The sequence below is a fragment of the Xyrauchen texanus genome, chromosome 7 (assembly GCF_025860055.1).
Source record: "Xyrauchen texanus isolate HMW12.3.18 chromosome 7, RBS_HiC_50CHRs, whole genome shotgun sequence".
NCBI classification, from domain to species: domain Eukaryota; kingdom Metazoa; phylum Chordata; class Actinopteri; order Cypriniformes; family Catostomidae; genus Xyrauchen; species Xyrauchen texanus.
This window is the reverse complement of record NC_068282.1, coordinates 48828177-48842467: the sequence shown is the minus strand read 5'-3', so window position 1 is coordinate 48842467 and position 14291 is coordinate 48828177. Positions and strand designations below refer to the sequence as shown.

The following is a 14291-nucleotide window of genomic DNA, read 5'->3' as shown; positions in this document are numbered from 1 at the left end:
GTTTAAATGTACGCCCCCTAGAAGTAATGGGGTAGAGATATTTATAGGAAAATAAAAGTCTTTCAAATAGCACCTAAATGGACAAGTCATATATCAAATCAAAGCTCTCATTATGTGACTGCATGTGACTGTATAGTTCATTGTTTCCTACAAAATTTCCATCGGGGGGAAATGCATATGCAGTCATTTCAAATCAGATGAGTTGCTCCAAAAAAGTTGAGACGGGCAATTCAAGACTAATAACAATTTGATGGGTTGAAATCACAAGGCGATGTGAAACAGATGATAAACGGGTGAGGCAGTTGTGTCATAGTATATAAGGAGCCTCCAATAACAGCCGAGTCCTTCAAGAGCAACGATCATTCAAGACTTGCCAATTTGCCAACAGATGCTTCAGCAAATACTCCTGAACTTTGAGAACAATGTTCCCAAAAGACAAATTGGAAGGATTTTGGGCATTTCACCCTCTACAGTGCACAAAATAGTTCAAAGATTCAAGAAATGTGGCCAAATCTTGGTGCGTAAAGGGCAAGACGAAGACCACTTCTGAATGTGAGTGATCTCTGATCTCTCAGACGTCACTGTCTTAAAAACATCTTTCATCTGTAATGGATATCATGAACATGGGTTTGGGATTACTTTAGTAACCTTTGTTAGTCAACATCACTCACCGCTGCATCCACAGATGCTAGTTAAGACTTTACTCTGTAAAGGAGAAGCCGTACATCATCACTGTCCAGAAGCGCTGCCGACTTCTCTTTGGCTCGGTCTCAACTTAGATGGAAAGTAGAACAGAGGAACTGTGTTTTTTGGTCCGATTAGTTCAAAAAGTTTTTGTTATCTGGGCCAAATAGGAAAAGGACCATCCAAGCTGTTATTAGCATCAGGTCTAAAAGCCAGTGTCTGTATGGGCCAGGGGTGTGTCAGTACCCATGGCACAGGTAGCTCTGCACATCTGTGAGCTACTGCACGCTCACACTGAACTCAAACAAGCATTTAATGAGCAGCTGAAAGCTGTACAAGGGAGAGACGTGGAAGAGATTATATATCTGTCCAGATGTGGAATTACAGTTTCATTCAAAGACAAGATTTAGGTTTACCAGTTCTCAACTAAATGTTAAAATGAATAAAATAGTGCAGAAATTCCCCACATCATGAACGTGGAACATGCAGGATTTCATGCCCTGATAATAATAATAATAATAATAATAATAATAATTGTTATTATTACTACATTAAGAAATTATAGAATTATATTAGGCCTACAGTTGTATTATAATAACTAATAATAACTATATTAATATAATTATTACAGCTAAGTAATATTTCTATAATAATTTAATAAACTTTGGCATTGCTTTGAGATCGGGTTAAACCTTCAAGATGATCTCACCTCCTCTTCTGTCCACAAAAACCTGGTGACATAGGGTTGTTTAAGATTTCTATATAGGAACTTGCAGTGAACAATGAAAGTGAATTTGGAGCGCTGTACATAATACTTGCAGACTGTTTGAATAAATCACAGTTTAATATTCACATAAGGTCATATCTTGATTTCAATTTATTTCGATAGATAGTTCAGCCCTATACAATGCAGTAGAAAGACGTGTTGGTTGCGTTATTTTGTGGCACCTGCTAATTTTATCTCATCGCATTCAATTCAGACTTCAAGCTCACCACTTCAGTTTCTTCTGTTGCTGTGGCGCTGTAGATTCAGTAGCGGCAGAGCGCTGCTGATGGATAGCGGAGCAGGAAACACTGTTAGGCCTACAGTTAATTTTGTTGCCCTAATACTACAGTTCAAAAGATTTTCAAAAGAATCACAAAGTGAAATATGATTTCTGTAACTCATCAAATACTAACGTCTCTTTAATGCTCCGATAACCGCTGATGTAAGCCCAAAATAGCCAAAAACATTACATCTGTTTTTACCTTAGGAAGTTCTCTAAACAATGAGGAATTTTGTACTTGTTTGTGAGCTTGCTTGTATTGCTGAATAATCCAATGTTATATCTTAGATGTCCAGAACAAAATAATACATCCAGAAGGAAAAGCATGCTAAACAAATCATCAGAAAATATGTCTTCGACAATTGCTGATAAAATGTTTTATATCATTACAAATGGGAGGATTTGGGGAGGATCAACTGAGCTTGTAGTCCACTCAGAGGCCGAGATATCCAATAAAACATTGATAGTGGTGCTTGAACTGAACATCAGACTGAATGTCTATGGACGAGCACATCTGTGAGGACTAAATTCTAGCGCCACCTACATTTCAGATCTGTATAATGTAATGGAATATGATATAGACATTGTATTTTTTTCTAGTGCTTTCTGCCACCTAGTGGAATATAATTAGACTTATATAAAGTGAGGTAGTGTGAACACCTTTTTTAAATATCCTTATTACAGTTGCTTTTGCCACTCTGATGCTACGAAATCAGGATCTGAATGTATGTAACGATGACTTGAGAGGAAAACATTGAAGTGAGTGCACTATGAAGGATGATCACATACTTCAGTTTTTTTAGGACTACATTTCCCCCTGAAAAACATGGCCCATGTCACAAAAAGGAGAGAGGTTTACCATCATAGCTAGCGTAGCTACCGTAATCAACCTCCCTGTTGAAAAAGACGTGTAGAAAAGTAATGTAGTACTACTTAAACCATCATCGTAAAAACATGAAGATACTAAACATACCAAAATTTGTATTAACTTTCATTAACTTTACCCAAATATTTGCAAACTTGGCCAACTACCTAGAACTGAGTTATCATGGCGTTGGCAAACGGACAATTGGCTAGCACAATTAGCTAACCATGGAAAATGGTTTGTAATCATGCCTTGCCGAACTATGCGATAGTGGATATGCCACTGGAACTTTTCCTCAGGGTGCTCAGAACCGTTCGGACCAATGGTGTAAAAGTGCCTAATGTAGTATTTTGTTGTTTGAAATGTGTATCCTGGAATAATGTAATAATGTAATGTTACAGTGTAACTAATTGCAGGCTCTTTAAATGTATGTATGTGGCAGGGCGGAGGGTGGGGCCGGGTCGTGATCCTACACACCCGGTCCTGTTTTAGGCTAATTATGCCTCCGTGAGGGTTAAAGGCTGACTGCAGGGGATCGTGCGGAAGAGAGAGATCGTTTACGGATATGTCCGTCGTGTGTGTTTATGTTGTCTTTTAAGTTTACCATTAAACTATTATTTATATTGTCAAGCCGGTTCTCGCATCCTCCTTTCCATTGATCCCTTTACACTGGTGCCGAAGCCCAGGAAGGAGGAGGGATACGCCGTAGTAGAGTTCTCACCACTACCATCCACCCCAACGGAGCAGCCGCCGCGGCCATCTGCCGGGGGACGAGGATGATGGCCACGGACCGCGAGGCTGTCGTCCAATAGAGGGTGGAGGAGTGGCCGAGGAACAAGCTGCGGCGTATCAGAGAACTGGCGAGTAAGAGTTTTTTTTTCATCTCTTAAATTTTACAGTTTTTTGGGGGGTACTACACTGTTAAAGGAAGTACCCCCCATTTTAATTATTTCTGTTTCCCTCCCCTTGTCCCTCCCTCATCCAGGTAGATGGGGATGACCTGCCGGCAGACAGCGCAGAAGGCGCGCCCTCCCCCAGGGAAAGGGGGGGTGTACAGGCCGGGGGCTCCCCAGCCTGAGAGAACGAGGGAGGAATGTGTCAGGGCGGAGGGCGGGGCCGGGTCGTGATCCTACACACCCGGTCCCGTATTAGGCTAATTATGCCTCCGTGAGGCTTAAAGGCTGATTGTGTACAATGCAAAAACACACATCTACATAATAAGCCCATTGTATCAGATGCTTAAATACATAGTAGGAAAAGACACCTAATGTAAAGTGGGTCCTTTGTCAACATCTGGCTCAACCAGTGGCGTGAGGATCATATAGAAGGTTGTCTCAGACAGTCTTATTCAGAGGTGGATCCAACACACTTTGAATTTAGAAACAGGACTGGTTTGGAAAAAAATTGAAAATGTGTGTTTAAATAAAGAACTAGCTTTACTTCAATAGTCTCTTTCTACAGGTTAATCCAATGGTGGCTCATTCTTTTCTGTTTGTTGTCTTCCATCTTAACCCCCTAGTTTTATCTGTGCTTTTAGTAATCTGATCTAATCCCTTTAGATAAAGCCTGAGAGACAACAAACACTGTGGCTCTTCATTTCAGCTCTCTTTCATCCTTTTTTCAATCCGTTTTTTTTTTTTTTTTTCTTCAGAACTGTTAGTCTAACTCGACTGTCTCTGGTACATTCAATCTTCTATGACAGACTGACAGGAAATCTAAACAAGATTACAGCTTAATCTCTTCAAAATAATTAGATATCCCCCCTTTTACTCCAGAATCCAATATATTCTCCAAATAGAGAAATTTGAAAACATGCTCTGAAAACATACACTTAATTTGATGCTTATCTTAGCCAGACTTTACTATTGGTTTGAGTAGGGCTGGGCGATATGACGATATACTGTATATCATGGCAACAGTATAAAGTGTCAGTTGATAGAGATTTTGCCATATGTAAATGTACATGTGCGTATCTATTAGTGAGTAGGACTTCACGAGAGACTTAGAGAATTGAGGAAACGTGACTTTTAAAATGATAGTTAAATTCAGCAAATTCAATGACATTTGTCTTGTGTTCGGCACTTCTTAAGCAGTGAATATTCTTTGTGTTGCATGTGATCTCTAAAGCACACAAGTGTGCACGAGTAAAGCAGGCTTCCTGATAGTTGTGCTTCAGAGACATGAGAACACTTAGCTCAATCTGGCTTCTCTCGATATCGCGGTGTAGACCACAAAACTTACGTGACCCGTTCTATGTAATGCAGGGCTGGATAGGGAAGACAAATCGTCCCGGGATCGGCGCAGTTTTGTGGTCCGTTCTGTATAACGCAGCGGCTCATTTTAGCTTATCGCAGCCCATTCGGGCCATTTCGCGGCTGACCCACCGGCCCGCTCGGTTCTCACAATGTCCAGTCTGATAGGCCCCAAAGTGTGCTTTTAAACTACACATCATCAACCTTACTAAAATGATGTTCGAATGATATTTGATTAGGAAAAAAGCGCCATGTTTTCTTACAGATACTCATATATTCTCCATAGAGTTGACTTAAACCATTAAGAGCCTGATGAAGTGTATATTTCTTTGTCTGGTCCTCACTGGAGTGTGTTCTGGACAGGAACCGGCCACATTTCACTGACACGTGGAGGATCAAAGCACAGTTTCTTATATTACAGGATTGTGGCAGGGCGGACGGCGGGGACGGATTGTGATTCTACACATCCGGTCCCTTATCAGGCTAATCAAGCCTCCGAGAGGGATAAAGGCTTCGGACAGTGGTGCGATAGAGAGAGAACGTTTACAGGCAGCTGTCCGTCCTAAGTGTGTGTTTGTGTCTTTTGGTTTATTTCTTTATTGTCAAGCCGATTCTTGCCTCCTCCTTTCCATTGAATGCCTTTACAATGATATTGAGGACCATGTTTATCTGCACGACCTTGTAGAAGCCAATCAACCAATCAGGTTGGAAATTTCAAGCAAGCTCTAGCCACTATTGTGTGTAATATGAATATGTAAATCAACCAATCACCGTTTATTGTGGGTTTTTTGTACTAATTAGGGGTGGGTTTATAGTAGAAATATAGAAATAGTTGATCACAATAGTAGTCAGGGCATCATTTCCCAAAAGCATTGTAAGTCTAAGTAGATCGTAGAAACCATTGGCGCCAATGATCTCTACGATTGCGATGCTTAGGCAAAAGCAGCCCAGATTGGTAATTCGTAAAAAAAAAAAACTAAAACAAAACATTGTGTTATGAACAGCTTACAAACCTCGCAAACACAAAAACCCGAGACTTGGGATTTAGAGACTGAATTTTGGAGAAATCAGCCAATCAAATTGTATGGAGTACCTTAGAGGACAGGGAGAGAATTTATTTTCTGAAATAGTTTTGCGTTCTCTCACAATGGTTTTATTTACATTTACATTTATGCATTTGGCAGACGCTTCTGTCCAAAGCAACTTACAGTGCACTTATTACAGGGACAATCCCCCCGGAACAACCTGGAGTTAAGTGCCTTACTCAAGGACACAATGGTTGTGGCTGTGGGGATCAAACCAGCAACCTTCTGATTACCAGTTTAGTGCTTTACACCCCTACACCACCACTCGTATTATCTATCCCTGATGAAAATGAACCATGGTTTTACTACAGTAACCAGAGATAAAGTATATGTTTCAAAACCATAACCTCATAATGGACCAGAAACAGCTCTAGGATGTCAAATTCGAGACTTGAACAAAGGCGTAACATGAATATCACGTGACCATGGCAACATTTCTGCTAAACAAAATGACTTTATTACACGTTTTGCTGCGGTTTCCCAGTGAAATGTCCAGTGGGAGTGAAATATTCAGGTTTTTTAGGTGAATATTCAAGTAAAATGTACCTCCCAAACCTAAAACTTTAACCTAAACCTATCCATTAATGTTCTAAAAGCAAATGTGATATGAAAAGCACCTTTTCTGAAGCAGCCACGTCATTTCATGTCGCTTCTATGCCACTTTCATCTCACATGTCAGCTTGTATGTTTGGCTCGACTTGAACCGCGGTCTTCCATGTCTGAAGTCCAACACTCTATTAGGTAAGCAATCGTGCAAGCTAATCACAACCTCATCGCATTTAACTCTCATTTAGCGCCACACAGTGGACATTTCACCTCAGAACTGCCGTGATAATACTCACCATATAATCGAATGATTCTAGAATCATCCAGGTGTGTTATGCACAATAGTGTGACCTTTGACTTAAAGGGTTGAGAATAAAGAACCTGTTCTTATTCAAAAATGGTTACATTTAAAATACTCTAGCAGTGCTTCCTGCACCACTACTGAATCTCCAGCGCCACGGCAAAAGAAAATGTAGTGTTGTGTTTCTCTGGGAGAGCAAAGAGGCAAGATAATGTATTTATTTCCAACATGATATCTTGATACCAGGTAATGTGAGGTTGTCCCTTATGACTGAAATTGCCTAGGAAGTGGAAAGGTCGGGAAGAGAATCTGCGAAAAGCTGAAGTACTGTAATGTCAGCAATAGTCTCGGATGAATTCAGGAGTGGAATGGGTCTTCGTGGAGCACAGCAGAGATTTGCAGACGGCAAAGTTAAAGGGATAGTTCACCCAGTTATGAAGCTTCTGGCATCATTTACTCACCCTGAATGTTGGCGTTACTCTTTCCCATACAATGAAAGTGAATGGTGACTAACATTATTGGGGAGTGATGTAATGGGATTGCATATTTAAAATACAAAATATTAGTAACTGTATCAGTAATCAGATTACAGTTACATTCAAAAGTATTTTAATTTGCATTTTATTGTCATTTGTTTCATTTCTATTCAGTTGGAAAACATTTATCCATATAGATGATGCTGTTTGAGGAGCGTTTGAACAGCGGTGAAACGCTTTCTTATGATTTGTTTGTTATGAGCGCTTTCACACTGTTGTGAGAGAAAAGGTGGATATGACGTCATTGAGGAACTTTCCCTTGAGGAGCTACATCATGTTTCTGCAGCTTAACAAAAAACAGTTAGAAACGCTTTGACAGATGAAACATAAATCCAATAAACACACGATCACATAGGGCTGGGCGAAATGGCCAAAATTGTTATCAGGATAATCTTTTTCATATAGTTCGAACTCAATATTTATCACGATATACATCTACACATTTACACACTGCACTTTCTTTTTTTTATTTCAAAGTTGTTGGAAGAAAAGAAGAAAAAATAAATTCGAAACAGTCAAAATAGTCTCTACAAAACTGCACAGGGGGTCCAGAGACGGCCAAAGCAATGGGGTCTGCGGGATCTTTTACCCATTTTACCGTCTTTTACCGTTTATCAATTGAAAATGAATGTTAAAAGATCATCTGTTTGTTCTGAAGCAGTCCAGTATTTTTTGGAATATTTGTACATTAAAATGAAATATTTTTAATATTTCTTTAGATTCAGATACTTAAGTATGAGGCATAGAAGCCCTTGTGACTGTGGAATGATGCTGAATGTGGGTTCAGGGGTGTCCCGAGAAAAACATTTGAAAACGTTTTTAAAAAATGTAAAAAACATTTGTATATTTTCATTAAAGTGAGAGACTAGTCGACCAACTAGTAATTTTAGTCTTTCCTTTCCATTCCAGACATCTAAATAATTTCCACAAAATTAGAACAGAAATCGATTTGTTTATTATTAAAGGCTCGTAACATGCTGATTAATAAAGATACATTTAGAAGGGACAAACGTTTTGGTCTAAAAGGTGCTTTGAAACCTCGTTAACTCATGCGGCGCTTCATGTCCACACACATGCAGGGAAAAGAGGCGACGTGTGCGGAGCGGGATGGGGCAGAAATGGTGCATGTTTGGTGCTAGAGAACAATATTCAAGATTACAGCGCAGAAAGATCAGAGCTGTTGTCCACATCACTGTTGTTCTGTCGCGCTCTTCACTAGAGATGATGAGAGAGCGCAACCGTTGTCATGAAGTCTTGCGGTGCGGATGGAATCAATCCGGTGTCCGACGTAGCCTAATCGTTAGCAAGGCAGCTAGCATTAGCACGTTCATCCAGTCTGACCCTACGTTACCACTGGCGCGTTGTGAGCGAAGCTGAGAGCGTTTTCAATTAATTCCTATGAAAGCCGAGCGTCATGCTCGCAAGGTGGATCGTAGGATTGGCAGCGCTAGCTCTCTCCTAGCGCTGTGAACGCCTTTGAGCGGATTTTGTCCACCCCAGTGGAAACGCAGCCTGAGAAAGCCGAACTGCTTGTGTTTTAGCGACACGCAGTAAATATAGAAAATTCCTCAAAAGCTTATCGTGGATTTTCTTTATCGTGATAAATATCGGTATTGTTTTATCGCCCAGCCCTACGACTGCATGCCTTTAACACTGAAGCCACAAATAATATATTTTCTGCCTCATTCTATGAACAGAATCCACATATGCTCAGAAAAGGATGCTGTTGTGTACACTCTGTGGGGTTTTAGCAGCAAAAATAGTTAATCTTGTGTAAATTAGTGTATGCTAAGCTAAAATGCTATTTCTTGCCTTTACTTGCATCTGTTACCAGACGTGATTATATTTATAATAAAGTCTATAACGCTCCAGTCAGGCTTCCTAAGCAACCAAATTGGGCCGGTTGCTAGGGAGGGTAGAGTCACATGGCGTAACCTCCTCGTGGTCGCTATAATGTGCTTCTCGCTCTAAGTGGGGCGTGTGGCGAGTTTTTTGTGGATGCCGTGGAGAATAGCGCGAAGCCTCCACACACGCTAGGTCTCCGCGGTAACACGCTCAACAAGCCACGTGATAAGATGAGCGGATTGACGGTCTCAGACGCGGAGGCAACTGAGGCGAGTCACTACGCCACCACGTGGACTTAGAGGACATTGGGAATTGGGCATTCCAAATTGGGGAGAAAAATAAATAAATAGTCTATAACGAAAATGCACTTTTGAGCATAAGCTAAAAAGTTTTTTCTATAAAATTATCTAAAAATCCTTAAAACAAGATACATTTATTTGAGTAGCAATACGGCACAAGACTTTTAGGCTTTTTCAGCTAATCTTATTTTTTTCCAATATACAGTATAAGTGTATTTTATACTTTGTTTACTTTTTCAATCAAAACAAGTGACGTTTTGTTCCAGTGCTGAAGAAGTAATCCAAATGATTTGGATTGAATTACTGAGCTTGAGTAATCTAACAGAATACATTACAAATTACATTTAACATCATGTATTCTGCAATCTGTTACTAAATGCTTTTTAAAAGTAACCTTCCCAACCTCCTTTTGTGTGACATGAGGGTGAGTGAATAATCGTTGAATTCTCATTTTTGAGGGAACTATCCCTTTAAAGATGATCAAAAAGAGACACACAAATAAACTCAAGCTCTTCCAATTATAGTTCTCCAAACTCCAAGTGTCTGAGAGTTGAAAGCAAACATATGACATCTCATTAAACCTCTAAAATCACCAACCCGAGGGCTGGATTGTTGTAGTTTATTTCAAGTAATTGCAACTGAACAGACCTCTTATAGTTTGGAGTCTTTGAGTCCAAATGGTTTTTAAGTGGTTTGGTGTCCTTGTCCAGTGTATCTAATCCTCGTTCCTCTCTCAGACTAATGTGACATCACAGTTGTCTTATAATAAATCATGGTTTTAGCTGAACCCTTACACATTTTAACTCGAACTGACAACTGGCATGAAATATTCACATGTAATATACAACATGCAAATAATGTGTGATGTTTTCAATGATTCATTCTTCAATGAGGATATCAGAGCTCTTGGTGGTTACATTGAATGTTCATTTTGATGTAGTTTCTATGTGACATATAAATGGTGTATTTTTAAAGTAGATGTATTCTAGGTACTGCCAAACATCATGGCCTTAAAATGTCAAAGCAGAGAGGAGAGAGAGAGAGCGAGAGAGAGAGCGAGTGAGATATAGATATATATATATATATATATATATATATATATATATATATATATATATATATATGTATATATACATGTAGAGAAAGAGAGCGGAGAGAGAGCGAGACAGAGCGAGTGAGATATATATATATATAGAGAGAGAGAGAGAGAGAGAGAAAGAGAGGAGCAGAGAGAGCTGAGTGAGATATATATATATATAGAGAGAGAGAGAGAGAAGAGAGAGCGAGAGAGAGAGCGAGTGAGATATATATATATATATATAGAGAGAGAGAGAGAGAGAGAGAGAGAGAGAAATAGAGAGAGCGAGAGAGAGAGCGAGTGAGATATATATATACACTCACCTAAAGGATTATTAGGAACACATACTAATACTGTGTTTGACCCCCTTTCACCTTCAGAACTGCCTTAATTCTACGTGGCATTGATTCAACAAGGTGCTGAAAGCATTCTTTAGAAATGTTGGCCCATATTGATAGGATAGCATCTTGCAGTTGATGGAGATTTGTGGGATGCACATCCAGGGCACGAAGCTCCTGTTCCACCACATCCCAAAGATGCTCTATTGGGTTGAGATCTGGTGACTGTGGGGGCTATTTTAGTACAGTGAACTCATTGTCATGTTCAAGAAACCAATTTGAAATGATTCGAGCTTTGTGACATGGTGCATTATCCTGCTGGAAGTAGCCATCAGAGGATGGGTACATGGTGGCCATAAAGGGATGGACATGGTCAGAAACAATGCTCAGGTAGGCCGTGGCATTTAAACGATGCCCAATTGGCACTAAGGGGCCTAAAGTGTGCCAAGAAAACATCCCCCACACCATTACACCACCACCACCAGCCTGCACAGTGGTAACAAGGCATGATGGATCCATGTTCTCATTCTGTTTACACCAAATTCTGACTCGACCATCTGAATGTCTCAACAGAAATCGAGACTCATCAAAATCATGATGATAAAATCATCATGATTTTAACTTGTAGAGTGAATGATTACAGAATGGCATTCGTATGTCAGATGGTATCGATTTGTGTTATCTGAGCATATTTACGAGTACTGGTACATGAGCGCGATATTGGACCCGATTGTGATACTAGTATCGTTTCGGGACCTCCCTAATTATAAAGGTTGTAATACAGTCAACAGAAATGCATCTTTTATTAACCATGTGTCCTAAACCAAACCCAAACCTTACCGTCAGTGGAGTAAGATGTTTATTTTTGATTGAAAGCGTGAAGCCCTGAAAACTCCTCCCCCATTAAGATTAAAAAGTGCCAGCAGTGTGCCAGCTTTGCCACTGTTTATGCCAAAAAGACAATGCGTTTTGTGTGTGTGTCATATTGTTTTTGCGAACGCAGAATGCCAAAAATGCAGACTGGAGAATGTTAGTACTTTAATGGTCCGTGAAGATTAAAAAAAACGTCAACAAATGGGTTTGGAACAACATGGGGGTAGCTAAACATTCACAGAAAATCATGTTTTGGTGAGCATTTCCTTTATTGTAAATCTGCACCTTTTCTCTGATTGGCTATTTCTACTTTCTAGTGCATTGAATTGAGTGTATGTGATTGTCATATTTATAAATATTGTTTTGTACTATAATCCCATGAATATGGATGGCACTGGTGTTTGCACCAGACATGTGTGTCGTCTCACTCAGTAAACATTAAAGGCATTGTGATGTCACTTTAAATATTCATGAATGCGAGTTCATAAATAAATAGGTAAAGACTGATGATATCAGCTTCTGTCGAAGCAGGATTATATTCCTGTTACACATCCATAAAACATCGAACCCGTCTCGTGTTAGCGAGGTCTGTTTATTTATCCATCATACCGCTGCTGTTGTTTTTAGAAACACGTATTTCAGGATGCACAGTTCAGTTATTTGTAAATAAGATGAAAGTCATTTCATGAATATGAACAAGAGCTGTATTCATTTTACATATATGCTAATAATCCTTTTTTTTCAACAGAATTTCATCTGCCAGTTTTGGCACAGAAAAAGGATGACCTACAAATGTAAGTATGTCTCTCTAAAACTTTCCACCCCTTGCAAAATATAAAAACAATATACATTTACATGTTTCATGGTCGTGGTACTATGGTAATATCATGTTTTTTTAAGAAACAACCATAATAGTAATACTATTGTATTCTTAAATGTGAACTTGTGCATGAAAAATAATCATTTAGTACTATGGTGTATAGGGATGGGATTCCTAAAGAATTAAACGATTCCGGAACCGATTCAGAAGTTTCTTAACGATTCTGATTCCTTAACAGTTCATTTAACAGTTCTACACTGCTCACACTGTATGTTTAATGCTGTAGATTCAAAAGAATCAGTTCATAAGAGTCATTTGATCAGAAATCGCACTACACTGGTCACACTGTGTGTTTCATGCTGTAGATTCAAAAGAATCATTTCATAAGAGTCATTGCTTCATGAATCGCTCTACACTGGTCACACTGTATGTTTCATGCTATAGATTCAAAAGAATCATTTCATAAGAGTCATTGTTTCATGAATCGCACTACACTGGTCACACTGTGTGTTTCATGCTATAGATTCAAAAGAATCATTTCATAAGAGTCATTGCTTCATGAATCGCTCTACACTGGTCACACTGTATGTTTAATGCTGTAGATTCAAAAGAATCATTTCATAAGAGTCATTGTTTCAGGAATCGCACTACACTGGTCACACTGTATTTTTAATGCTGTAGATTCAAAAGAATCAGTTCATAAGAGTCATTTTATCAGGAATCGGACTACAATGGTCACACTGTATGTTTCATAATGTATATTCAAAAGAATCAGTTCATGAGAGTCATTGCTTCATGAATCGCACTACACTGGTCACACTGTATGTTTCGTAATGTAGATTCAAAAGAATCAGTTCATGAGAGTCATTGTTTCATGAATCGCACTACACTGGTCACACTGTATGTTTCATGCTGTAGATTCAAAAGAATCAGTTCATGAGAGTCATTGTTTCATGAATCGCACTACACTGGTCACACTGTATGTTTCATGCTGTAGATTCAAAAGAATCAGTTCATGAGAGTCATTGTTTCATGAATCGCACTACACTGGTCACACTGTATGTTTCATGCTATAGATTCAAAAGAATCAGTTCATAAGAGTCATTGTTTCAGGAATCAGACTACACTGGTCACATTGAATGTTTCATGCTGTAGATTCAAAAGAATCAATTCATAAGAGTCATTTTATCAGGAATCGCACTACACTGGTCGCATTGAATGTTTCATGCTGTAGATTCAAAAGAATCAATTCATAAGAGTCATTTTATCAGGAATCGCACTACACTGGTCACATTGAATGTTTCATGCTGTAGACTCAAAAGAATCAATTCATAAGAGTCATTTTATCAGGAATCGCACTACACTGGTCACACTGTATGTTTCATGCTGTAGATTCAAAAGAATCAATTCATAAGAGTCATTTTATCAGGAATCACACTACACTGGTCACATTGAATGTTTCATGCTGTAGATTCAAAAGAATCAATTCATAAGAGTCATTTTATCAGGAATCACACTACACTGGTCACATTGAATGTTTCATGCTGTAGACTCAAAAGAATCAATTCATAAGAGTCATTTTATCAGGAATCGCACTACACTGGTCACACTGTATGTTTCATGCTGTAGATTCAAAAGAATCATTTCATAAGAGTCATTGTTTCATGAATCGCACTACACTGGTCACATTGTAGGTTTCATGCTGTAGATTCAAAAGAATCAA

At 39.0% G+C, this 14291-nt stretch overlaps 1 protein-coding gene across 1 annotated transcript in view; it reads left to right on the top strand.

The window, feature by feature from the left end:
- Window positions 1-14291, top strand: part of dlgap4b (discs, large (Drosophila) homolog-associated protein 4b) — a 175731-nt gene that overhangs the window by 97778 nt on the left and 63662 nt on the right. Inside the window, exon 2 of the mRNA XM_052129831.1 lies at window positions 12497-12542. The gene's annotated coding sequence lies outside the window, so the exon portion shown is untranslated. The remainder of the gene's footprint in view (window positions 1-12496; window positions 12543-14291) is intronic.